Source organism: Bacillus rossius, chromosome 12 (assembly GCF_032445375.1).
Source record: "Bacillus rossius redtenbacheri isolate Brsri chromosome 12, Brsri_v3, whole genome shotgun sequence".
NCBI lineage: Eukaryota > Metazoa > Arthropoda > Insecta > Phasmatodea > Bacillidae > Bacillus > Bacillus rossius.
The window spans coordinates 3,895,524-3,922,745 of NC_086339.1; the positions used below are offsets into that span (position 1 = coordinate 3,895,524).

General features: G+C 39.9%; 1 protein-coding gene across 2 annotated transcripts in view; it reads left to right on the plus strand.

Moving 5' to 3' along the window:
* Positions 1–27,222, plus strand: part of LOC134537388 (dynein light chain Tctex-type 1) — a 250,492-nt gene that overhangs the window by 118,704 nt on the left and 104,566 nt on the right. The gene's annotated exons all lie outside the window — the stretch shown is intronic.

Consider the following 27,222-nt stretch of genomic DNA (forward strand, 5'->3'; position numbering starts at 1 on the left):
CGAGCGAGGGAAAATAAAGCAAAAGAATTAAAATAAGGTAGTACCAGCAAAGGTATAAGATGCTGGGGAAAAATTGGGAAACCCAGCCCGCACGCGAGTCAATAAGGTCGGAGTCGCGCCCAGCGGAAGCCTGCGGGGTCGACCTTCAGGCCCGAGTCTCCCTCCTTCCGGCCCAGCAGCCAACCAGCGCAGCGGTACCGGAGCCACGCCCACCGCCCATGCGACGGCCGTCACTTCCAGGTTCGCAGTTAAGCCCCTTTGTGGTCGTCGTCGTTTGAACACACGCGGCTGGCGGCACACCCGACTCTTTGCTGCGAGCACTGCTTTTTTTAAAAAAAAAAAAAAAAAAAAAAAAAAAAAAAAAAAATCACAGCAGTCATGAGGACTGCCGACAAAAGTGAAAACTTAAATTTATAAACAAACAGTTTTTATTTTTTCAAATGTTCTTTTACTGTCGTCTGAAGACATCTTTAACGTTTTCCACACAGAATCGAGGATCTAAAAATATATATATATATATATATATTAAAAATAGATAGTATTTAGAGAGAATAACAATATAATGTACACAACATTTTTTTCCTACACTTCAAATGATAGAATTTATAATAATAATAGAAGTAACTATTATAAATATTAATAATAGAATTAAGAAAATACAAATATAATTTGAAATAAGAAATAATAACTTTGTAAAATGTAATTGTGTAACATAAGAATAATTATCTTTATAAAAATCAGAGACGTTTTCGCAATTTTTACAAAAAAATATTATCACACAACAAATTTGTTTTATCACGTTAGTAAAATAACTCTTTAATTACTATAAAATACGCATTGCATAGTAATTGTAGGTATTAAAAAATAAATAATGATGTTCTTAATTTTTAGGTTATATCGTTACAAAGACTCCGTTTTCTTCGTTATTCAAACTATATATCCATATGAGAATATTAATATATTTTATACTCACTTTTAACTGCAAAGTAATCGTATACTTAAGTTTTAAAATAAAAATTGAACAAAAACACTATTTGAACAGATATATAGTGTTATCGTTAACACGTCACATGACCATGTCGATGACGACTTACATGAATTTACTCCCTATCCAAACCTTCCCATAGAAGTTTTCACTCCAAAACCGCCTGTAACAGTGTGTTGGAAGTTAAACTTTCGTGGCATTTCAAACCTCGAAACGCAAGTAATTATGAAGCAGAGATAGAGAGAGAGATAGAGAGATAGATAGAGAGATAGATAGAGAGATAGATAGAGAGATAGATAGAGAGATAGATAGAGAGAGAGAGACGACAATTTTGTAAAAACCTATACTACTATATGACTTAACGAAAGTGTTTAAAGGATCAAAAATGAAAAATTACAGCCAAAATTACTGTTAAATTTTTGTAAAAAAAATTCCTCGTTGTTGACATTGTAGCTTTATGGTAACTAACATATGAAACGTGCCTAAGCAACCATTCACACAATATTTCAAACGTAGCTAAGCTAACCTAACCGAGTGTTTACACAAATATATGGTATTTTAAATGTCGTTAACCTAACATAACCAAATCATTATACTGTTAATGATTGGTAAAATACGTAAAAATATTGTCATTTAATTTTTTACATAATGATTAGGAAGAAGATGACACAGCGCGGGGTTTTTGGGCTTTAATATTTTCCATGTATTTAAGATTTGTTTTTGTAGTTTTTAAAAATTAATCCAAAAATAATAATAAACATAAATTAACAAAATTATTACTCACATCAAAATGACTGCTCAAAATAAAATTATTAATTTACAATAAATATTACTCAACGTTGAAATACTCACGCCATAAAGAAAAACTGTGCGTGTTACTGCTTCTTCAAACAATTTTTTTTTTCCATTTGGTAGATACACGCTGAATTATATACACTTATATTTAGCAAAGTGCTCTATTTATATCACTTTGGACAAGTACATATTTTCTGTCCTTTTCGGGTCAGTAACGTTTCACAACTATGTTTCATGTAAACGTTGCATTAAAATTCTGTCTTTAAATTTTTACTGTCGTCACACCCAAAGAAATTTCACTTCAAAATGTTTCCGTTTCTTTTATTTAAGTGTCCAACAAACTTTTTTTTAGTGCAACTGGAATTAGCGTATTGTTGTACAATATTGGCAAACTTAAGTTACTTCACCAAATTCATATCAGTGGCTTTGGAACATCTCAGTAGCTATTGTTGAAGCCGAATTATCTGCTAATTAGACTTACGCCATTGTAGTTTTACAATCATTCTAAGTGAATTTCAAGGATCAATAATTGAAATCACTAAAATTTTGCTGAAAATAATAGTTTATAAAATCGCATATTTAAACTCCTTTAAAAAATACTTAGGGTGGATGTACTGTTCCTAAGGGTTTTCTAACCCGCCTCGCAAATGAGATGCAAGTGCAGATAAGCATATCGCCCAGCCAATAAGCACGCCGTAGGCTCATGTCCCTTGAGCCTCCCACACAACCAGCTACGGAGCGAATTAATCTCCTTCCTTCTAGATGTTTTTAATTAAACGGCTTCCAAATTAAAAACAAAAAATTATTAAAAACAAGCGTGTTTAGTTTTCTGGAAACCATTTTGCTTCCTCTTGAAAAATTCATTGTCTTTGGAGCGGGGAATATATTGCGTGCGGGAAAGAAAGAAAGAAAGGCCCAGGGGTTACAAAGAAAGTGCTACACAACTCATGGAGACGAACATAAAGCAGGCTCACTTTCTTAAAGACAGTAGCGAGGATAAAGCATATCGATCATAATAAAACACCAATGTAAAAAAAGAAATCATTGTAGAATGATGATAAAAAAAGGATCGAATGAATAACAAATAAAAAAAACAAGAAAAATATAAGAAGAAACCATTTGCAACCCCTGTATGGTTGATTTTTCTGCCCCGCCCAACTCTTCTTACCTGGACCTTCCCCCCCCCCCCCCTTGTCCAGCAGTGTTTATTTGATCCCCGCATGACCCGGCTCAGGGTTTTTCCTGTGTCTGTGCAGGTTTTACACTGGGTCACTTTATTTAGCTTTTAGGCTAAGGCAACCTAAGGGGCGTCAGTCATGGCTGAAACGTTGCCATGGCTGGCCAATAAACCCCCGCTAAGCACACGATGCACGCGCCCTTGTTCTTGCATGGTTAATACCCCGCATGGTAGAGTGTATAAGGCTTCGGCCTGAGACACACTTAGGTCCTCCCCTAACCTGGACCCTCCCGTTACACACTTAGATTAACTTAGGCTAGGGAAAAAATTAAAAATCATTTCACAGACACTCCCTGCCAGCAACAATGGAAGTTTACAAGCAACATTAAGACCAAAAGTCGTGATAGATATATTTAACTGAGTTTCTCCTGAATAACCTGCAGCTTAAGTGAAATTCAGACTCATTCTTTGTATGTGATCAATTGAAATTTTAGATTTGTTCTTGTTCAAGAACTTGAAATAAAACCAAGACTTTATATTTGTTTTAACAGTTGTGAACGAAACAGAATTTCCAAGGAATGTGTAGTAAATTATTAAATACAGTTAAGTACCTCAGACCTCAAAACAATATATGTGTTTTTTTTATTTTGAAGTTGGCAAAGACAGAATTCCTGGAAATATTTTCAAATTTCATACCTGGTTTTGTTGAATGGTAATTTTTTCTGTTTGCAATAGAAATTTTCTCTTTATTGGGTTTGCACTCAATTCGGACGTGCAAATATTTGTTCGTGGCACATGCCATGCGCGTAAATAGAATGCACGAATTACTGTCGTATAGCTTTTAATCAAGCAATAAGACGATAAATGTCTACCTCAAAGCTACCGGAAATCAAGCTGAAGGAACTCCAGTTAAAGTTTATCTTTCAAGAATAGTTTGCTTACTATCTCTAAACGTGAAGTTTGTTTTGGCGAGGAGAAATACAGGTCTGTACTATAAAGCCACTTTATTTATGACAAAGATAATTATATTCAAATTTTTTTATTTAAAATTTAATAAACCTAAAACTAAATTACAATAATTTTTAAGACTCATTTTGTAACTACTATAAAACATTTTTCATATTTATATATTACATTAATTTGGACATAAATATTTATTTTGGGCTAAATTATTTTCACGTGAAATACAAACTTTTTCTTAACGTCAATAATACCTAACCTACATTAAAATTGTTAATTGTAATAATTACGTATCATTATAAATAATGATTTTAAAATCTCTATAGTGACTATAATTGCATACAAATTATTAACCAAGTTTGAATTTATATTTCGAAATAATACTGCTAAGTTGAATATTTTCAACTTAAGATTTAATGAATAGTTTTCTGGCTGAGAGTGTAAATGCGTTTTTATAAACTGTTCTTCAATGCGCTGTGCCACGTATACTTTTAACGTGCTTGGAGATTACTTTATTAAACAATTACTTATGCGCTTATTTACCGATATTTGTAAGGTAAGTGTTTATAGTTCAAAGCTTACAAGTTCAAATCAGCGCGCAAACCCATCGAAACACACAATGTTGTTCAGGACGGAGTGAATCTCGTCTAGTTTACTTCCTGCGGGCGTCTACTGTTACTGGGAGTCTGTGGTCACTCACTTCAGAAGTCGTCAGCTCTACAGCCCTGAATCACCGACTTCATTTGCCGGTTCTTAGAATGATTTTTTAATTTTTTTTCCAATGGGAAAACTGATTTGAAATTTTAATTTACTCATTTTATGTCACAGAGAAACCTGAATAATAGACTAAAAAGATGATGGATACGCAAACACACACAAACCAAAGCTAAAATAAGCCGATGTGATATTTTACAAAGACAGCACAGAGAACTCCGTGGAACCATTCGCAGGGAATTATCCGAAAAAAAGGAGGGGGGGGGGGGGGATAAACGGAAAATGGAAGTCAGGATGGTCTGGCCGGGACAGGACCCCGGGTCCTCCAGAGTGGGAGTCCAGTGTGTTACCACTGCGTCGCTCCCTCCACACCTCCCGGGACGCCTCAACGCGCTGAGCTGCTTCGGGCGACGACAATAAACCAAAACAACATCAAAACACGTTCACGTACCGCAGGTTCCGAAAAATAAATATTTCCAGATCGTCGTCGAACAACCCCCAGCGTCGAAAAAGAGAAAGGAGAGGGAGAAAAAAAAATGAAAGCAATTTCTGAGCCCGAAAGAAGTGATGGTTTGATTTTCTGCAGACAATATCCCGTAGACGGTCCTCTCTTCTTTCTCTCTCCTTCGAATCTCGTCATCCTCCTCGCGTTATTAAATCTGCGAGGCAGAATAACTTCCTCCCTGACATCGTTGCCTTACGGACTTTTTTTTTTGCTATCGAACTTTATGCACAATTTTGTTGTCGAGCGGAAATGGCGTAGCTCACGCCGCCCGCTAGACGTCGGCGGAAGCGAGTATCGAATTTCCGGATGACATTCCTCTCAAGGTATTATCTTTTTTTTTTTTCGAAACAAATCTCTCCGAACGGTCACAATTTCTTTCCAAGAGTGAAAACGTAAACGAAAGAAAATATAAACAATGTAACAGATGTTTTGACATGGGTAGCATGCGTGACGTAGCAACTGAATTTTTGCAGTAAGGGTGAACGCACGTCTCAGAAATCATTAAAATACGTACTTAAGTAGCATAGTTAAAACTAGCAAGGCTAGTCAAGAGGTGAAGGGGGGATCACGATATAAGCATGTTGCGATATTAGTATTATATTGCAGTATTATTGCTGAGCACAGATACTTCATACAGGTGTGTAAGGGTTACGTTTATATTAAAAACGTACAATGAATGGGCTCTGCAGTACCAGAAATACGTTAACCTTCAATGATAACACTGTAAAAATCAATTAATCCACAACTACAGAGAAAGCTATCTTGGCTTCGTAGTGTACAGGAAGAAAGATCAGCACAATAAAATATGCAATTAAGCTTATTGAAACAAAACACTTTTTATTCAGTTTGATATGTCCCAATGTAGGACACTACACTCTTTGCGGATATGTAAATAATTACAAACAAGAGACTCTCGGAATAATTTTTCGTTATGTCTTTTTAAAATTTCATACCTTTAATATAACTTGACAATAAACTGGATTTACGTTTGGGTACATCGGTTAGACTAAATTAATAATTGTTTTCACTCTTTCACTAACGGCAGGGATGGATCCAGTTTTGATATTGCAAACAAAAAAAAGTTTTTTTTTTTTACTTCGTAATGAAGCTTTGGCGGTAAAAAAATTCTTCGTTTATCTTCTGCATTGTTCGAATGGTCTCCCGAAGCTACGAGAAACAGTTAGAATAGTCCGTAATTCAAACTACGGAAAGGAAACAGATTTTTTTTTTTTTAATTTTTGTATCTGGCGAACAATGTGTTCGTACATGCGCGACACGTTTGTCAAGAAAAAGTTCGTTAACTGGCGGATATATGTCTCGCCTGTGGTGCGAGCCAGCGATGTCGTCATTAGTCGGGGCGCGCATCACAGAGCTAGCAAGGGATGACAAGTAATGAGAGACTTGCAAAAGGCGGTAGGACGAGGAAGGGCAAGGCTACACAGGTAGCAGTTTCCCTGCGGCGTGAGTGAAAGGCTCCGCGGGGGCGGAAACATCGCCCTCTATAAGCCCTTCCTGGTGCAAGGGGGGTGGAGGTGGGGGTGATGTACCAAAATCCCGCCGAGGAAGGAGACGAAGAAGAACGGAAGATGCCTGCGCGCATCCCCTAGTGTCTCCTTGCCACGCGCCGCCAGAAATTATATTGGAAATGTTCATGGAAAAAATGTCCATCGCTCTACTCACTTGTCGCACACAACACGGTCCCGATGCACCCGTATCCCCTCACGAGGCTGTCTCTCGTCATCCACCTTCCCTCGCCGAAAGGGTCACTGCTCGGAGGCTGGCGTCGTCGTTTTTACACTCTCCACCTGTCTTCTGGAACGTTCTCGAACCCGAAGTTCCCAGAACAACGGCGTCCCATTTGCGCCACGCCACGCGGCTGGCTCTGGGAGCGAATGAAACTGATGAGTGGGAGAGATGAGTTGCCCTCAAGAAGACAGGAGGCAAGAGATTAACGGCAGGTGCACCATATTCGGGTGACAGCTGAAAGTGCGTGGTTGCCGTCGTGCTCCAAACAAACACGGGATTTTTTTTTTTTTTCGCAAGTTGAACCACGCAACTTTACAATTGTGTATCTACGACCCGTGGACCAACGATGACGAGTTACCTGCAAAGTAACACGAACTAAATGTCTCGCAAACAACTCGTCGATTGAAAAGCAAACGTGGGCAGACAGACACAAAATTATCTGAAAAAGTTCCAGGTCACTGTTGGTACCAACTAGTCCGTAAATTAGTCTGTATTTGTCATGAGGAGCCTACGAAGATATACTTTCCGGATAATACGTAGTTATTACCATTTTTAAAATATATTTTTGTATGTATTATAAATTATATTAATGTGTTGTCTACGCGAAATGGGGTGATTGTTGGATAACTAAAAGAGTTAAAGGAGTATAAGAGTCATGCATAGAAACTTCAAGAGATGGAACTCCAAGATCGGAGTGGGAAATTCGAGCCAACTATACATGAAAACTGTGATCACATAAAATATTATAACCCTAGCTTTTTTGCAAGTGCTTTAGCTATTCGACGGACTCGGAGATTTAGCCGGAATATACACAGGGTTCGAATCTGGAAATTAGTAATTCCTCACAAACCACCAACATTAAAGTCAGATACGTTGTTTTAAGCGGTTGTGCCCCTTCATATATGTAATAATGAACTGTATGCAGCATTTCCAAATGGACTGCTATTGTCGAATTTCAGCTACAATCAAAACGTTAGCCAGATATCTGATTAGGGAAAATGACACGAAATGATAAGTTGCGTGAACATTTTGCATAATTGATGCATCATAAAACAGCGGGTTTTTGATTCACCGAAGCTAATTAAGCAGATGCAGCGACACCACAGAAATCTAAAACACTCCGTTTTGTGTTTAACTACTGTGCGCACATCCTTAAAATTTTGCATTTATATGAAGTAATAAACTTTGCAAAGCTTCCAATGATTTATGTTTATCTATGGTACACTTTTTTAGTACACGTTTGCAGCCTGTGATGTAATAAACGATATACCACTTTAAAAAAACCTGAACATCGAAGTAAAAATAAATGAATGCATTAATGGTCACTGATTAAAAAGTAATGCCATTTATTTTGTCGGTATTTAGGCGAGAAAATATTTACTATGCCGTATAAACGGTGAGTGAATTGATTACTTACAAATTAAAAAAAAAAAATCAGCACCAAAACTAATTCCGAGAAATTTAATAATCCACTTTTCAAATGAGTCTAAATTGTGCTACATGTTAAACAAAAAAAAATTCATTACATTAATATAAACGTTATTGTTAACTCTATACCACGAAAGCTTAGCAAACAATGAAATAAAGTTTGTTTGAAAATAATATAACTGAATTGTTAATGAATTTGCTCTCTAATATTGTAAAATTCGCAATAACATCAGAAGAGTGATGATTGGCTAGCAAAGAAGAACAGATGGAGATGGCTTTAGAAGAAAAATTTGTTTTAAATTGTATACTATTTTTTTTAATAGATACCAAAACGAAAAATTTATATTTAACTAAAAAGCTCAGTTTTGTAAACAATTTTAGATATCAAAATGCAGTACAAAATTTTGTTTTAAAAGTTTCGGCAGAAACGTCCAACGCGTTGCCGACGAAAGGACTGTATACTCTTGAACGTAGAGCCTATGTGAAGGCCGGCGCGCTTGAGGTGGTCGCCCTTAACGGCTCATCCTTTTAGACTTCAAAAACTCACTATACCACTGCAAACAGACAGGGTGATTAAACAGTAGTGACTATGCTACGTTGGTTAATTTAGACGTAGGATGTGAAAGCTTACTATACGACGTCGGCCAAGGTTCAAAGCACGCTTCAGTTACAACTCACAAACTTCCTCGAGCGTGAATCCACCGAAAGTCTCCGAGAAGATGAGCAAACTCGAGCAAACTCGAGCAAAAGTAGAGCCGTCGGTGATGAAACGGTCGGGTAAAAAAAAAGGACTAATAATCTCGAGATGCGAGTCCAGTTCGTCTTGAGCTCACGTGAGTTTTCTTAAATAAAGAAAGACCGAGGACTTGTAGGTATTACTGCAAAGACAGAAACTTTGGACTGTTCTCCTAAGCCGGCAAATAGTAGCCTTCAAGTCTCTGACGATAAAAAAAAGTTATCAAACTTGAGGACAATCATAGAAAATGCAGAAAGGTTTATTAATTGTACAATTATCCATTTAATAATAACACGTGTTCTCGTCAGCGAAATTGGACTGATTTTAAAGAGTATGATATCGATAACCGGTAACCCTCAAATGTTGCCACTTACACATTTAGACTATTCGAAACAGGCCATTATTGAATAGCTAATTTCACAACTTCATGCAACCCAATCACGCAACGTTACGCAAAACTTTTATTGAGGTGATTTGATTGTAGCTTATAACTCTAAGGTAGTTTTTAAAGAGGTAAGTATGAGATATCAACCCCCCCCCCCCCCCCAACCACCAATAACGTGGGAGCATAACATTCTCAAACCCTACTACCGGAAAGTTGAAACTATTTTGAGTGAGAAAGCGTGTACGTCTTCTCACACGAAGCCGGTCGGGATATGTGTCTGGCATATTAATGAGTTCATTTAGTAAAATCCAACATGTTTACGCTATCGGTAGTGCCTTGTTGCTAATTTTTACGCCACTGAGCAAAGGATTCGTTTTTTTTATGTGTAACATGTTACACATATCTGGCGCTCATGTGTCTTTTTTTCCTTGCGAGTTTACCACCTTCGCTATTGGGCTTTCCGGGCCATGTTTACCAACTTTAAAACAAAAAAAAACTCTTTTCGTTTAAGAAGCTATTCATAGAACCAAAGGTTATATTAGGTTTTGAAACTATTGGGGCCTGTGTTTGTGTGTGGAGTGCGGCACATCCTGTAGGCGGGAAACTGAAGTGCGCCACACCCTCTCTCCCTGCAGACGAGCTCTGCGGAGTTACGCCCTCTTGAAGCGGCTCTCAGCTATTGTGTGGCAACAACCCCGCCGATACAGGCAGGAGCTCTCCGGCGTAAACTGCTTACCCTGAACACGATAATTACAGCCTGCTTTCACAGCGGCGGCCCTCCAAGTATGAGGCTACAGGCTAGAGAGAGAGAGAGCGAGCTATTACTTCGGCGCCAAGGGCGGATATTATGGATCGCCGATCTTTGTTAACATCGCGACTTCTCCCCCCCCCCCCCCAGTCACCCTTCCTCCCACCCTCGAAAGGTAACCAACTCGTCTGAAGATGGCAGTTGGAATCGGCGAGACGCTACGATAAACATTTGATAGGCAGCCACCATTAGAGACCCTGGAAATTTCTCGAAATTCGTTTGGCGACGAGCTAATAATTTTCAAAGCCTTTGTGTCGGTTGTACACCATTTGTTTTTTCTCTTTGAAACGACGCCACCAGATTCACTTACTTCTCTCCTATTGGATCGCGGTCGCAAAGGGGCGTGTCCACAATAACTGCGGTCCAATCGTGAACGCAGTCTATGAGTTCGAAGGTTTGCACTCACAAAATCTTCTACCGCTAGCCAGAAACATATATGTAGCTACTTCACGAGAAAAAAAAAAGGGAATTTTTTTTTGGATCCTCATAATCTCATACTAAACACCATAAATTGGAAAAAGTATTTAATGTCTAACGTAGATGACTCACTTAGCTACGCTGGCCTTGGTTTATGTATGTTTATTACTTTAACGAACAGATTGTTTTTTAACTATAACTTTTATACATGTTTGCTATTTAACGTCTTCCAATCTGTGTTTTTCTGTTAAGGATAGGACGATGATAGGAAAAGTAGGAAACTAATTGGGAGTGTTTCAAGTTTAATGTGCCTCGAAAAAGTTAAATCGATGGTTATTCCAATCGAGTGGAAGAGAGATAGATGCGGCGCAAGCGTACAATGAGCGTAACGGGACAATGTGCGTAACGGGACAATGAGTCATCCTTTTTCGTGCGTGCCTATTTTCCACGAAGATCAAATCATTTTAAATTTTACGAGTGATTATTCGTTTATTTGAGTTGAATTGTTCATCGGGAAGTGCGTTAAATTCACTTTAATTTGTTAACAGTGGAGACGAGACGTTATGCTTTAACTCATTCATTCATTCATTCATTCATTCATTCATTCATTCATTCATTCATTTAGGGTCCACGCATCTTCAACGGCGCTTCTCCCAAACTCCACTGGCTGACTTCCAACGCGCTAGCCCGCTTCTCTGTCGATGGTTGATTGATTGGCCGAGTGACTGAATGATTGATTTTTGCCAGCGCCACACGGTTGTTCCAGACTAGCGCCAAGGGTGCTAGAGCGGTCTGACGGTTTTTTTAAGGGGGGGGGGAGGGGGTGCAGGGGTAGGGAGGGAGGGCAGATCAGAGGGAATTTGAGATGCGTTACACCCTTTCGCTCTTTACTGTCAGTGGAGTGGGTGGTGGGTGAGGAGGTAACCCTCTAACCCCTTCCAAACATCCCCTCCAGCATCACTCATTGGGGCGCTTCCAGAGATTGCAAGGAAGGAACCGGCAGTGGCATTCCTGATCGCTAGGCACTGGAAAAATTCGCGGGTTCAATGACCTCCAGGATAGACTCCACGATCCTGTGCACACTCGGGCAAACGTCACCTGTTCATTGGCTGCTGACTTGTGACGCGTATCAACTGTGAGACTCGTGATTCGATACTGCTTTGACTGAGGGCCTATAATTGGCCCACAGTCCTCCAGGTTAACAGTGAACCAATAGCGGAAGTTGCATAAAAATACAATTATATGCATTTTAGCATGTCGTGAAATGAATCCGCGAATTTTTCCGGTCTCTACTGATCGCGATATTTACTGTGATATGCGTTCGTTATGCGGAACTATGGTTGAGGGTGCAAACTGAACTCATAATTTTTTTGAAGTGAAAACTTCTATAGGAAGGTTTGGATAGGGAGTAAATTCATGTACCTAAGTCGTCATCGACATGGTCACCTGACGTCAGCTGTAAATGTATATTATAGAGACCTGAAAAATTCGCGGGTTCATTTCGTGTTATGCTAAAATTCAAATAATTATACCTTAGTGCTGCTTCTGCAATTGGTTCACTGTTAAACTGGAGGACTGAGGGCCAATTAGAGACCCTCACTCATAGAAGTGACGAATCACAGGCCACCCAGTCGAGACGACTCACAAGTCAGCAGCCAATGTACAGTTGGCATTTGCCGAGTGTGTAGAGGATATTGGTGTTCATTCTGGAGGTCATTGAACCCGCGAATTTTTCCTGTCTATACACACACATATATATGTATATATGTATATATATATATACACACACACTCAGTGGTGCGCGCGCAGCCAGTACACACAACACAGGTTGACAAGTAATGCACACGACATATACCAATACATATCTTATTAATACGCGTCTTCAGTCCCTGTACATCAGTGCTGTGCATATGTGAATCGAATGTGCGTACGCAGTAAAAAGGGAGTATAAAATAATTAATATTCTCATATAGATATAAAGTTTGAATAGCGAAGAAAACGGAGTCTTTGTAGCAGTTTAACTTAAAAATTAAGAACATCATTATTTTTTTTTAATACCTACAATTACTATGCAATGCGTATTTTATAGTAATTAAGAAGTTATTTTACCAAAGTTATAAAACAAATTTGTTGTGTGATAATATTTTTTCGCAAAAATTGCGAAAAAGTATCTGATTTTTATCAAAAATTAATTTGGATATCCAAAAATAACTACTGTTTGTTTATAGTTTTAAGTTTTCACTTCTGTCGGCAGTCCTCATTACTGCTTTGAATTTTTTTTCTGTACTTTTACAAAATATTACTTTGGAAACCAGTTGCCAAGAATTAGTTTGTAACACAACAAGAAATACATAGTATATCTGTACAAACACACTGCGATGGTTATTTTTTGCATACACGAAATAAATTTTTCGAGATATAACTGAGTATTTCTTACGAAATTAGCGCAAAGTTTTTAATTTTATTTGATGTTTCATTCAAGCATTACTTTTATTAAACCATGGAAAAGATAATTTAAAATTTAAAGAATTGACTTTATTTTGTTGTATAATTTGTGTAAATAAATTTAAGAACTATTGTGCCGGCTCCAATGTGGAGATATCTATGTAATTTATCTATAATTATAGACTATACAATAATGTGTAGTAATTCGGCCTGTTTTTGAATGTGCGTGTGTGTTTTTTGCATTGTGTACCGTGATGTTATTACCAGCGTTGAGATCAGTTGGGATATACTGATAATCGATAATTTTAACGGTAAAACCTTCATAACATACGCTAATTACGGCTGCAACAATTACCAAGACAAGAATATCTGGATGGACAATATCCTCTTTGCATTCCAAGCCAGAAATTTAAGTGATGCGCGTGGACGAACTTCTATGCGGAGGGTTCAAAGAAACTGGCGCAGTGTTGCGAAAGATGGGGAAGTGTAAAGTATGTCTGTAGTAAACCAAAATTGCCAATTAAGAACTGTTTCTCACGAGTTAAAATTTTTTAAATGACCAAAACGGAGCTTACTTTGCGAATAGCCCGCGTACAGACATCAAACACTCAAGTTGTTCGGAAAACCTCGCTTCTCTCTGTGGGTTTGACGACGGCCGTGCGACAATCCGGCAACAGTGCACTGCAAACTAGGCGTGAGACACGCAGGAGCGAGGTCGCCTCGGGCCGAGATGCGACGTTGCCGCGCGGAACAGCGAGCAGTGAGTCACCTGGAGCGTGCTACATCGAGCCTTCAGGACCCGGTCAGTGGGGACCGTGTCTCACCTGTGTGCGCACCGTGCGGCACCAGAACTATTCCGTTTGCCCAGTCGGGCGCATCGGGCATGTGTCGTTTTGCCTAAAGGCGTTTTGCCTAATTTTAGGCAAAACGCTGTTTAGCAAAACGTCGTTAGGCAAAACGCCGTTAGGAAAATCGCCGTTAGGCAAAACGCCGTTGGCCAAATAGGAGTTAAGCAAATCGGCGTTAGGCAAAACGCCGTTTGGCTAATCGGAGCTAGGCAAAACGCCGTTAGGCAAATCGCCGTCAGGCAGAACTCCGTTAGGGTAAACGTCTTTAAGAAAATCGCCTTTAGGCAAATAGCCGTTAGGCAATTCGACGTTAGGCAAAACGCCTTTATGCGAAATGACTTTAGGCAAATCGCCGTAACGAATTCATGTTTAGGCAAACCGCCTGTAGGCAAATCGCCTGTTACGTACTCGGCGCATCATCCCTGCCAACTTTCCACGTGTCACCGCTAGGAGATAATCAACTATCAATGTTACGGGCAGTGCTAGAAGAAGAAGAAGTAAACGTAGGTTTACCCTGGTTAACTTAGCATTATCCAAGTTTGTTGGCCAAAGTCCGAATAATCACTCAAATAAATTTGAATTCGGCGTTTATCCGTGTGCACCGAGGTCTACCCAGCGCTTACTGGGTAATGTTAGGTGTTGCGTCATTTTCGAGCACGTCTCACACAACGCGCGGACACAGACATCCGCCACGCCGCTCAGTGACAGAATGGCGTCCGAACAGAGCCAATTTTATTAAAAAGTAATAATAATAATAATAATATGCTTCCACGATAATTAATCCGTGGACCTTATGCTTAAGATTCGCACACATTACCATCATGATACTAAAAACCGTTGGGAAGCAATAAGGAGAACATTTGTAATAACGTAAAGCCAGATATTCTTCGATCATTAAAATCTTGGGATCACTTTCAACTATGACTATTTTAGTTTACCAAATATTTTCCAGGGTCGTTTCACTAACATTTCATTTGGCACGCCAATACGTTTAGTGTGTACCCCTAATGTTTACGAAAGTGACTATATACGGGTTCGTGTTGCTTCAAGTGCGTCCGCCATCTTTTCCCAGGTTTCTGAGACTTCTGTGCAGACGCAAGCACCGTTGTCTGGCATTTACGTTCCATTTTCACGAATTTACTGCTACCGAATGCCGTATACCCAGAGCTGAGATGTTTACACATCAAACATATTTGTGGCAGAACAACGAATGCAAACAGAAAAATTATTGAAGTGAAAACTTATATGGGAAGGTTTTGATAGGGAGTAAATTCATGTAAGTCGTCATCGACATGGTCACGTGACGTGTTAACGATAAAACTATATCTGTTCCTATTATTCTAACTTATTGCGCTTTTAAATCTTAAGTATACGAATACTATGCAGTAAAAAGTGAGTATAGAATATATTAACATTCTCATATAGATATATAGTTTGAATAACGCAAAAAAATATTTAAAAACATTAAGAACATCATTATTTTTGTAATAAGTACAATTACTATGCAATGCGTATTTTCTAGTAATTTAGGAGTTATTTTACTAACGTGATAAAACAAATTTGCTGTGTGATAGTATTTTCTCGTATAAATTGCGAAAAAGTCTCTGACTTACACGATTATATTTTATAAAGTTAGTATTTCTTATTTCAAATTATATTTGTATTTTCTTAATTCTATTATTATTATTAATAGTTACTTTGATTTACAAGTTTTAATTTAAGATCAAACAATTAATTTGGATATCCAATAAATAACAACTGTTTGTTTATAGTTTTAAGTTTTCACTTCTGTCGGCAGTCCTCATGACTGCTTTGAAATTAAAAAAAAAAAAAAGTAATGATGAATATATGAACATGAGGCCGAGCCTCAGTAACAGTAATTAAAACCATAGGCGTGCCCAGAAATTTACATTAGGGGGGGGGGGGGGGGGGGGGGGCTGCTAAATTTTTAAATCAGAAAATGAATTTAGAATGTTAAATAGCCTAAATACATTCACTCATTGCCGTGTTTATTTTTTTGTGCAGTATCAACGAGATATGTTTACTAGTTAATATTTATATCCATATAATTTTAACAATCTTGAAAATATGTTTTTATCCATAGAGAAATGTTTAAAGGGTACTTACACATTTTCCCCCCTCGAATTTTCCAATAGCTTGGTCCAGATCTACCTTGAAATGAACTTCTTTTTAGTGAATGCAAACACAGCAATTCGGACAACAAAACTTTAACAAACCTCTTAAAAAAAATTTTTTTTTGCTTGGCCATTTTAAGGGACCTCGTGTTTTAAATAAACTAAGGCGGCTGTATTTTCAGAACGATAAAATGTTTAAAAATATTGTTAATTAGCAGGCTGCAACACTGAAAAACAGTTTGAGTGTCACAGTGCCAGGAATATACGAATATTAACGAACGCATTAGAGAAAATGCCGTTCTGAGTGATTACATTAGGGGGGGGGGGGGGGGGGGCATGGCCCACCAGCCTCCCCCCCCCCCCCTTGTAGGCACGCCTATGATTCAAACCTGTAAATTTAATTATCGGTGCAACTTGCCAAGTGGCACTTGGGACGTGCAGTTCCCAGAGGTTTACAAACATGTTACTCGGAGACGACGCTCCGCTACTGACCACACTACAAGCAGCGCGCGAGGCGCCGGCTTCAGGAACTAACCATTACCGGGCCAGAGATTGCCTCCGTCAAGAGACTTCCCCTCCTCGGTGACGCTGCTTCCCCGCCCCGCCGCCAGGCGCGCCCGCGTCGCTCCATAGAGCTGTTACTGCGAAGAGAGCCCTGCGAGCGGCGAGTGGAGGGTGAAACTGGCCCTGGGGAAGGGGGGGGGGGGGGGGTAGACGGATGGACGCTGAAGTGGGACGCGAAAAGCGATTCCGCAGTCCCTGAAATGGAAGAAATAGGCCACATAATGAAACGAGAGAGAGAGAGAGAGAGGCGAAAAAAAAAAAAAAACTCACGAGGATAGAAATGTTTGGGAAGGACGTGGGTAAGAACAAATAGGATTTAAAAACCGCTGCAGTAAGGTTTCTGGAGATTTCCTATTTCGAGAATTATCTTCCCTCATGTGACGACTCGGAAGATGTCGGAGTTCAAGAACCACGAAAACATTTTTTTTTTCTTCCCCATCTTCACGGGTCAGTTGCTCAAATGGGAATTCTGGATCCCGGAGCCCGAAATACGAGTCGTTTTCAACGTTTGCAGACCAACAAATGCGTTTTCAGCAATGGCCTATTACAGTCCAGAGACACCTTAAGCGCTGAACATTTCTCTCGCTGTCTGCGCGTAACACTTTGGAACGCAACACTTATACGTAATTAAATTGACGACGCAGCAAAATTTTATTGCAAGGCACATATTCACCCGAACTATTGTTTACCACCGCAACGCAAATATTTGAGACTCCAGCACACTTTCTGCGAGTGGGTAGCTGGTTGGAAACCCGGTCAGGTACGAGAGCGTGCGTCGTTTTCAAACTTTAGTGTAAGTTGAGTTGAATTTCTTGAAACGAACAAACGACATGTACTTGAATGTATTGAGTCCTCTGGATTCCAGACTGCAGGTTATTATAATAACGGACACTCGTAGTTTCTGCCGCTGTAACTAATAGCAGTTGCAGCTGTTGGTTGAAGCCAACTGAACATGAGCTGCTATAGGAAGAGACTAGAACTATTCAAAGGGCATGGACTCCGCAAACATGGTTAATTCACATAAGTCACCAAAATGTCTGTAAGTTGAAATATATAACAAGAGTGTTCTCACTGTAGATTTAAACCCAATTTTTTTTTTTAATGTTTTGTTAATACATCAAGAACATTTCGTTTGGATTCATGTCCAAAGTGGGGGAACTCAAGTGTCCCGTACATGCACGAAGATGGCCGATAAATTTACGAAGTTGCCTGGATAATTTGTAACCAGTATGTGTTTACGCTTGCAACACGTGTGTAGTCCGCCATGTTGGCGACTTCGGTTTCGGCGGCAGAAATGATGATGTTTCTCCCGCCTTTGTGGTGTTCTCAAATATCTAACGACAAGCCGCAGGTAATAATGTTCGCAGGCTTTCACGGGCCATTGTCTGAAGTAGCTTGGCTTCCGGGTTGTAGCCGCGTCCTTGGCGAGTAATTCACCGACGTTTCGGTGGACATTGCAGTCGCCATCATCAGGGAGCAGTTACCTACTGGAAGCCAGTTACCAGTAGGTAACTGCTCCCTGATGATGGCGACTGCAATGTCGACCGAAAACGTCGGTTAATTATTTCAGTAGGTAACTGCTCCTGATGATGGCGACTGCAATTTCGACCGAAACGTCGGTGAATTATTCGCCAAGGACACGGCTAAGACCCAGAAGCCAAGCTACTTAAGGGGCCCGTCTCGTCAGGGAGGGGTGTTAGTGAGGCGGGACGATAAGCGCGACGCTCGTTGGTATTTCTAGCGCGGTATCGCCTTTAAGCGCAAAGCTCTGAACTGACGCGCAGTCTTCTCGTCGTGCACAGGATAACTGTGGAATTTGAGCGGTGACCGTAACATTATATTACGGAGAAAAGAAGATAAAAAGTGTAATGCAAGTCCCTTAAGTGCTTTCAAGAATCTGTACTCGTATTACGCCTAAAAATTACTCTGAAAACATGCGTTTTAGCCATTTTAAAGTCTTCTAAAAATACAGCTTGAAAACTTAATCCGAAATCAAAAGTACTTTTCGGCCCTCAGCGAAATCTAAAATGCTTTTCGTAAGCAGACCCCCACTCGGATATCTTGAGTAGTTTTAAAATCGCGTTGTTGTACCTGAAGCGCTACGCACCGTGTGTGTCCGGGTGGGCGGGGGCCTTGTAGGGCCGCGACTCACCTGCTGCGCGCTGGACCAGAGGCAGGCGGAGGAGTTGATGCCGGGGGCGGCGGGGGCGGCGCACCAGGCGGCGGCGGGGCGGCGGTAGCGGGCCGCCTGCACGGAGATGCTGGTGCCCCGGGGGCAGCGCAGGCCCGCCGCCTCCCCGCCGCAGCTGGGGCGGCGGTACGCCCTCAGCGAGCCGGACAGCAGCTCTGCGACACAGCGGTCACTCGCTACCAACACTACCAACACTGCCAACACTACCATCACTACCAACACTACCATCACTACCAACACTACCAACACTACCAACACTACCAACACTACCAACACTGCCAACACTGCCAACACTACCAACACTACCAACACTACCAACACTACCAACACTACCAACACTACCAACACTGCCAACACTACCAACACTACCAACACTACCAACACTACCAACGCTACCAACACTACCAACACTACCAACACTACCAACGCTACCAGCACTACCAGCACTACCAACACTACCAACACTACCGACACTACCGACACTACCGACACTACCAGCACTACCAACACTACCAACACTACCAACACTGCCAACACTACCAACACTACCAACACTACCAACACTACCAACACTACCGACACTACCGACACTACCGACACTACCGACACTACCAACACTGCCAACACTACCAACACTACCAACACTACCAGCACTACCAACGCTACCAGCACTACCAACACTACCAACACTACCAGCACTACCAACACTACCAACACTACCAACACTGCCAACACTACCAACACTACCAACACTGCCAACACTACCAACACTACCAACACTACCAGCACTACCAACGCTACCAGCACTACCAACACTACCAACACTACCAGCACTACCAACGCTACCAGCACTACCAGCACTACCAACACTACCAACACTGCCAACGCTACCAACGCTACCAGCACTACCAACACTACCAACACTACCAACACTGCCAACACTACCAACGCTACCAGCACTACCAGCACTACCAACACTACCAACACTACCAGCACTACCAGCACTACCAACACTACCAACACTACCGACACTACCGACACTACCGACACTACCGACACTACCGACACTACCAACACTACCAACACTACCAACACTGCCAACACTGCCAACACTGCCAACACTGCCAACACTGCCAACACTACCAACACTACCAACACTACCAACGCTACCAGCACTACCGACACTACCGACACTACCGACACTACCGACACTACCGACACTACCAGCACTACCAACACTACCAACACTACCAACACTGCCAACACTACCAACACTACCAACACTACCAACACTACCAGCACTACCGACACTACCGACACTACCGACACTACCGACACTACCAACACTACCAACACTACCAACACTGCCAACACTACCAACACTACCAGCACTACCAACACTACCAACACTACCGACACTACCGACACTACCGACACTACCAGCACTACCAACACTACCGACACTGCCGACACTGCCAACACTGCCAACACTACCAACACTACCAGCACTACTAACACTACCGACACTACCGACACTACCGACACTACCGACACTACCGACACTACCGACACTACCAACACTACCAACACTACCAACACTACCAACACTACCAACACTACCAACACTGCCAACACTACCAACACTACCAACACTACCAACACTACCAGCACTACCAGCACTACCGACACTACCGACACTACCGACACTACCGACACTACCGACACTACCGACACTACCGACACTACCGACACTACCGACACTACCGACACTACCGATACTACCGATACTACCGACACTACCAACACTACCAACACTACCAACGCTACCAACGCTACCAACGCTACCAGCGCTACCGACACTACCGACACTACCGACACTACCGACACTACCGACACTACCAACACTACCAACACTACCAACACTGCCAACACTGCCAACACTGCCAACACTACCAACACTACCAACACTACCAACACTGCCAACACTACCAACACTACCAACACTACCGACACTACCGACACTACCGACACTACCGACACTACCAACACTACCAACACTACCAACACTGCCAACACTACCAACACTACCAGCACTACCAACACTACCAACACTGCCAACACTACCAACACTACCAGCACTACCAACACTACCAACACTGCCAACACTACCAACACTGCCAACACTACCAACACTACCAACACTACCAACACTACCGACACTACCAACACTACCGACACTACCAACACTACCGACACTACCGACACTACCAACACTGCCAACACTACCAACACTACCAACACTACCAACACTACCGACACTACCAACACTACCGACACTACCAGCGCGAAGGCATCATCTTTGAAAGATTTGTGCAATCTGAGTGCATGACTTGATGTAAGATTTTGGACATACGCCATTGCTAAGCACATGCATGTCTGTAGAAGAAAACTACAAAAAAACCCAAAAACATAAACACAAAGAGTCGCACCTGTGTTTTCGTACCATGTGCGTCTCCGCCTGAGGACGGGAGCAGATAGCAGTTCCCGAAACGTCGCTAGTTTCTGTTTTGGAAAACTATTGTGGTTGTTTCGTATTTTTCGTTTTGTCGTTTATTGTCTCGTTTCAACTGTTGTGCTGAATTTTTTTTTTGGTGTTCAATATTTTTGTGCTGTCATCATGTTTTTTTTTTTTTTTTTTCGTTTTCTTAGTCCATTGTTCTTTGTTTGTTGACCATATTCCTGTTATGTAATATTATTTGATGTTTATATTCTGTTGAAAACAGCAATTTTTTGACGTGACAACGTCTAATAAATCGATGAACGCCGGCTTCACGCACGAAAAAGTGTCCCACTACGGATGTCCCACTACGGATGTGTCCTATTTGCTCATTGTACGCATGCGTGGCATTTCTCTTCATGCTCATTGTAGGGCCTACGCATGCGTAGCATCTCTCTTCTACTCGATTGGAACGACCATAGATTTGACTTTTCAATCATATTTTCGTCGTTTGAAGTATTAATATTATGTAATTTAACTATCGTCCACCGATTTTCAGCACAATCGGTACAGTTATTTAAAAGTAATGTTGAATATTCAAATACGTTTTGAACCAACAATGGTGTTTTACAGTTTCACATAATTCAAATTACAACCGGGATCTTTTGCACAATGTTTTAAAAAATATTGTAACACCTTAAAAATAAGTTTGGTGTATTTGGGATGCGTATTTGTTATAAAATCGAGTTATAAAAACGAAATAATATTATTCCCCTACCGTGAGCAAAATTTTTATAAACGTATATCTAAAATCTGAAACTATTATTTATTAAATATGGCTTCGTGGCTGAGTGGTCAACGGCGCTATCTTCTAATCGTAAGGTTGTCAGTTAGAATCGCGGTAGGTGCGAAATTTTTTTTTGTACTTGTAAAAATAAATACGGCGCACGTAACATTTCAAAAGTAATAAATATATTTGAATAATGAATGCAAATAAAAGTAAATTTATTAATTAAATTGTACATTTCATTTCACTTCTTTGTATCCATACAAAATAGTGATAATTCAATTTAAAAAATGATTCAATTTTATTCATAAAAGTATACAAGGCAGATTTTATCATACAAAAGATATAAAAATTAAAAAAAAAATTCTTCCTCAAAGAACATAATATTTTTAATGCCTAAATGGTTTGGTTGCAAAAACCTATTACGGCTCAGTCTCAGGCCGAATATGAATTTTTCTTTTCTTCTGGATCAATCATTTCATCAATGTTTTGTTATGACGTTGTCACGTTAAACTATCGTCCGTAAACCGACTTTACAGACAACCAATTTTTTGCTTAATTTGTGTTTTTGTCTTTTGGGTTTGTGTAGTTTTCTTCTACAGACATACATGTGCTTAGCAATGGCGTATGTCCAAAATCTTACATCAAGTCAGCGTGAAGGTCCTACAACACACACACACACTATGTAACTAAGGGACTTCAATTTCCTAACAACAACATAAAACTAACTTAGAAGGAATATTGTTTGGAAATACACGGTTGCAGGATCTCTAAAAAATTTTATAACAATATTTCCTTGTTTCCAAGATTTTCACTGACCAGAAGCCTGACCGAAGCCTATAAAGGGGCGTGTGCCACGACTGCAATGTCGACCGAAACGTCGGTGAATTATTTCAGTAGGTAACTGCTCCCTGATGATGGCGACTGCAATGTCGACCGAAACGTCGGTGAATTATTTCAGTAGGTAACTGCTCCCTGATGATGGCGACTGCAATGTCGACCGAAACGTCGGTGAATTATTTCAGTAGGTAACTGCTCCCTGATGATGGCGACTGCAATGTCGACCGAAACGTCGGTGAATTATTTCAGTAGGTAACTGCTCCCTGATGATGGCGACTGCAATGTCGACCCGAAACGTCGGTGAATTATTCGCCAAGGACACGGCTACAACCCAGAAGCCAAAAGCTACTTCAGACAATGGCCGTGAATAGCCCGCGAAAATTACGTTAGGTTGTTACCTTCAGTATGATGTATGATTTGTTTGTAAACGGTCTAAATCAAACTGTTTATGATGTGTACTATTGGAAGTGGGGCAATTCTTTTTGTGGACGCCCGGGGCTTTAGGCCGCGGGGGGAAGGGGGCGGGGGTTGGGGCGTGGTTTCTCTCGACCAATCCACCGCAAGCATCAAGGTCACGTGCTGGCCGCACATCACAATCTCCAGAGGCAGCTCTGGCACGAAGACTGCTCTCCCTCTTGATTTACCGCTAATTGCGGCGGTCCGCCCGCAGTGAAGAAGGAGGCTGTATTTATTGTTCGGCTCCGCTCTTCGCCGGAGGGTATCTGCAGGCCCGCGCAAGGCATGCTGGGATCTCTCTCCCCTCCCCCCCCCCCCCTCGTGAGGGATGGGGGTTCGAGACCCGAGAACTTCGAGCGACAAGGCCCCATGTGGGTGTCTGTTTTACGTGAAACCACATTGTAGTTCACAGTTGGCAGAGATCTTTTTTTTTTTTTACCTTCTCCTGAAGGCACATCGTTTAAGAAACAGCTATAGAAAATTTTCAACAAAGAAATAATACCAAGTATACTGTCGTTTGAGACCCCCCCCCCCCCCCTTTTTTTGACGTGACAACGTCTAATAAATCTATGAACGCCGGCTGCACGCACGAAAAAGTGTTCCGTAACGCACATCGTCCCGTTACGCTGTGTCCCGTTACGCTCATTGTACGCTTGCGCCGCATCTATCTCTCTTCCACTCGATTGGAACAACCATCGATCTTGAAACACTCCCATTCGTTTCCTACTTTTCCTATCATCGTACTATCCTTAACAGAATAACACACATTGGAAGAAGTTAAATAGCAAACATGTATAAAAGTTATAATCTGTTCGTTAGAGTAATAAACATATTTGAATTAATGAGTGCAAATAAAAGTAAATTTATCAATTAAATTGTAGATTACATTTCACTCCTTCTTTGTGTCCATACAAAATAGTCATAATTCAATAAAAATGATTCAATTTTATTCACAAAGGTATGAAATCATTTCATCAATGTTTTGTTATGACGTTGTCACTTTAAACTATCGTCCGTAAACCGACTTTACAGACAACCAATTTTTTGTTTGTTTTCATACTTACACAGTTTTTTTGTAAATGAGCTGAAATTACCATGTAAAATTACTGATATTTGTAAATTTTAACGTTTACATAATCGCAACTGTAGTTATAGCTACAAAATGTGTTCTCAATACTACTGGGTTCGGATTACTCCCCGGGCATCCGTGCTTCGTGTTGCCCCGGTGTCTCCAATAGTCGGCCATTTGTGAACCGTTCCCTGAATAGCTCTCCAGTATCAACTGCGCACATTTATAAGCATGACAAAACAAAATTAACTGAAATTACCGAATATTCGATTATCCTTTCCATGTTTTAAAATAAAATTATTCTTGAATGATACATAAATTAAAATTAAAAAAAAAAGTTTTGTACAATTTTTTGTGAGAAATACTCAATATTAACTTTAAAAAAAAGGGGGGGGGGGGGGGGGTTTGTCTGTAAAGTCGGTTTACGGACGATAATTTTACGTGATAACGTCATAAGAATACATTGATGAAAAATTGCACACTTTTTTAATTTTCGAATATTATTTACAGTTTTTGCAAATTTAATTTAAATAATTTGTTTAACTATAATCACGAAAATTAGTTAAAAAGCCCGCCTTAACCTGTTTGATATTATAGAAGATTTTCTCGCACTGTGGTTTGCCGGTTCTTGTACGCTCGGCTCAGGCGGAACGTGACAAATTTTCGTGCGTGCAGCCGCCGTTAAACCATTTATAAGACGTTATCACGTCAAAAAAAACGTGTTTTATAATAAAATATTACCATAGCCATGTGATGTACGAAGTTAAATAATTTTTCTTGTGGTATTAAAAACTATCCTTGGCACCAGGTTTCCAAAGGAACCTTTTGTAAAAAAATACAGAATTTTTTTTTTCTGTGTGAGGGTAAGTACATCAGGACACTAATAGTCTTTGGCAGATCTGACTATGGCAGCACAACTGTCTCCGATATTCGATGTTCAAAGCCTTTTTTAATTGAAATACAAATTGGCAATCATACAATTCTAACAGAAAGTTCGGATGTACGTATTTTATCCATCGTGGAACTCATAAAGCTTTGTAATCGAACATTTCAAAGATTCTTCTCAGAGAAACAATCATAATGATTTCACGTTTTATCTGGACTCAAGAAAAAAAAATGGTTTGCTTTCTAATATTTGTATTTGACCGCAGTCAGATTACTGAGACCTAGAACAAAACTTTACGTTAGTTTATAATTTAAAAATTCGAAGGCGTAGTGGACCTCAGTTTTAAAGGCACTCGGCTTGAAGAAATGTATTCACTGGCTATAGATTCAATATTGTATTTTTGTAAATATAGGACATCTCTAATACTTGGCCATGCAAACTTATGTTTTTACAGTCTAATAATACAATGGCACTAGATTACCACCGGCATTACATAACTGATTGTATTATGGGTCAGCAATGACTGTCGTAAAAATACAATACTCCATTTATTTTGATTTTAAAATTGAACACTAGATACTCTGCCCTACTGATCTTTTAAAGAAAGTAAAAAAAGAACCTCTTTATGCACCATAGTTTTATAAAAACTTCATATAGCTACACACTATAATAAAAAAAAATCACATACAAACAGCGCAAAACTCTAACGTAAGTGCAAATGCATACGGACCATCAAATACAATGTAGGAGATCATAGATGACTTTACGAGACAAAAAATTCGCGACATTTCAGATTTTTTGATCTTTACCCATTATCAGCTTCATTTACCATGGTCTGTTATACGTACTTGTAGTTAACATAATTCGATTATTTAAGTATAATTGTGTTTCTGCTGATTGTTTTTTTTTTTTAATTTTAATTTGTGTTGATTTTTATATTACCTGACAACAACTAATTGCAGCTTGTTTTCTGCATTTAATACAAACCTTATATGGGCTAACCTTGGTTTCTTTATGACACATAAACACACTGCAATAACATATGTCCAAAACTTTTGTGGACGAAACTGTGCACGATTATCCTAATTTAGGTCTACATAAAGTGTAGGATGTAAAAGAATCCAAAAATCATGTATAAATCTCATGGATAGTGATAAATTCCTTTTAACTAATTAAATGGTATTTTGTTAAACATACTATGTTCCTAAAATTAAAAAAAAAAGATTATTTTCTCTAGTTGATTTCTTGACGTGAAAACGTCTTATAAATCGATGAACGCCGGCTGCACGCACGAAAAAATTATGACACATTGTCACGTTCCACCTGAGCCGAGCGTGCAAGAACCTGCCAAACCACCGTGCGAGAAAATCTTCTATAACACCAAACAGGTTAAGGCGTTTTTTTTTAAAAGCAGTAATTTAAAAAAAAATGATTTTATTGTCCAATTTCGTCATTTCAAATTAACAATTCATTGTCATTGATTTGATTTCAGTTTATTTCTATAACTAATGGTTCGTGATTTTATTTAAGCAAATTATTTAGATTATATTTGCAAAAAGTTTAAGTAATATTTGAAAAATAAAAAGGATGTAATTTTCCATCGATGTTTTCTTATGACGTTATCACGTAAAATTATCGTCCGTAAACCGACATTACACACAACCCCCTTATTTATATTTTTTGACGTGACAACGTCTAATAAATCGATGAACGCCGGCTGCACGCAACAAAAAGTGTCTCGTTACACACATTGTCCCGTTACGATGTGTCCCGTAACGCTCATTGTACGCTTGCGCCGCATCTTACTCTCTTCCACTCGATTGGAACAACCATCGATTTGACTTTTTC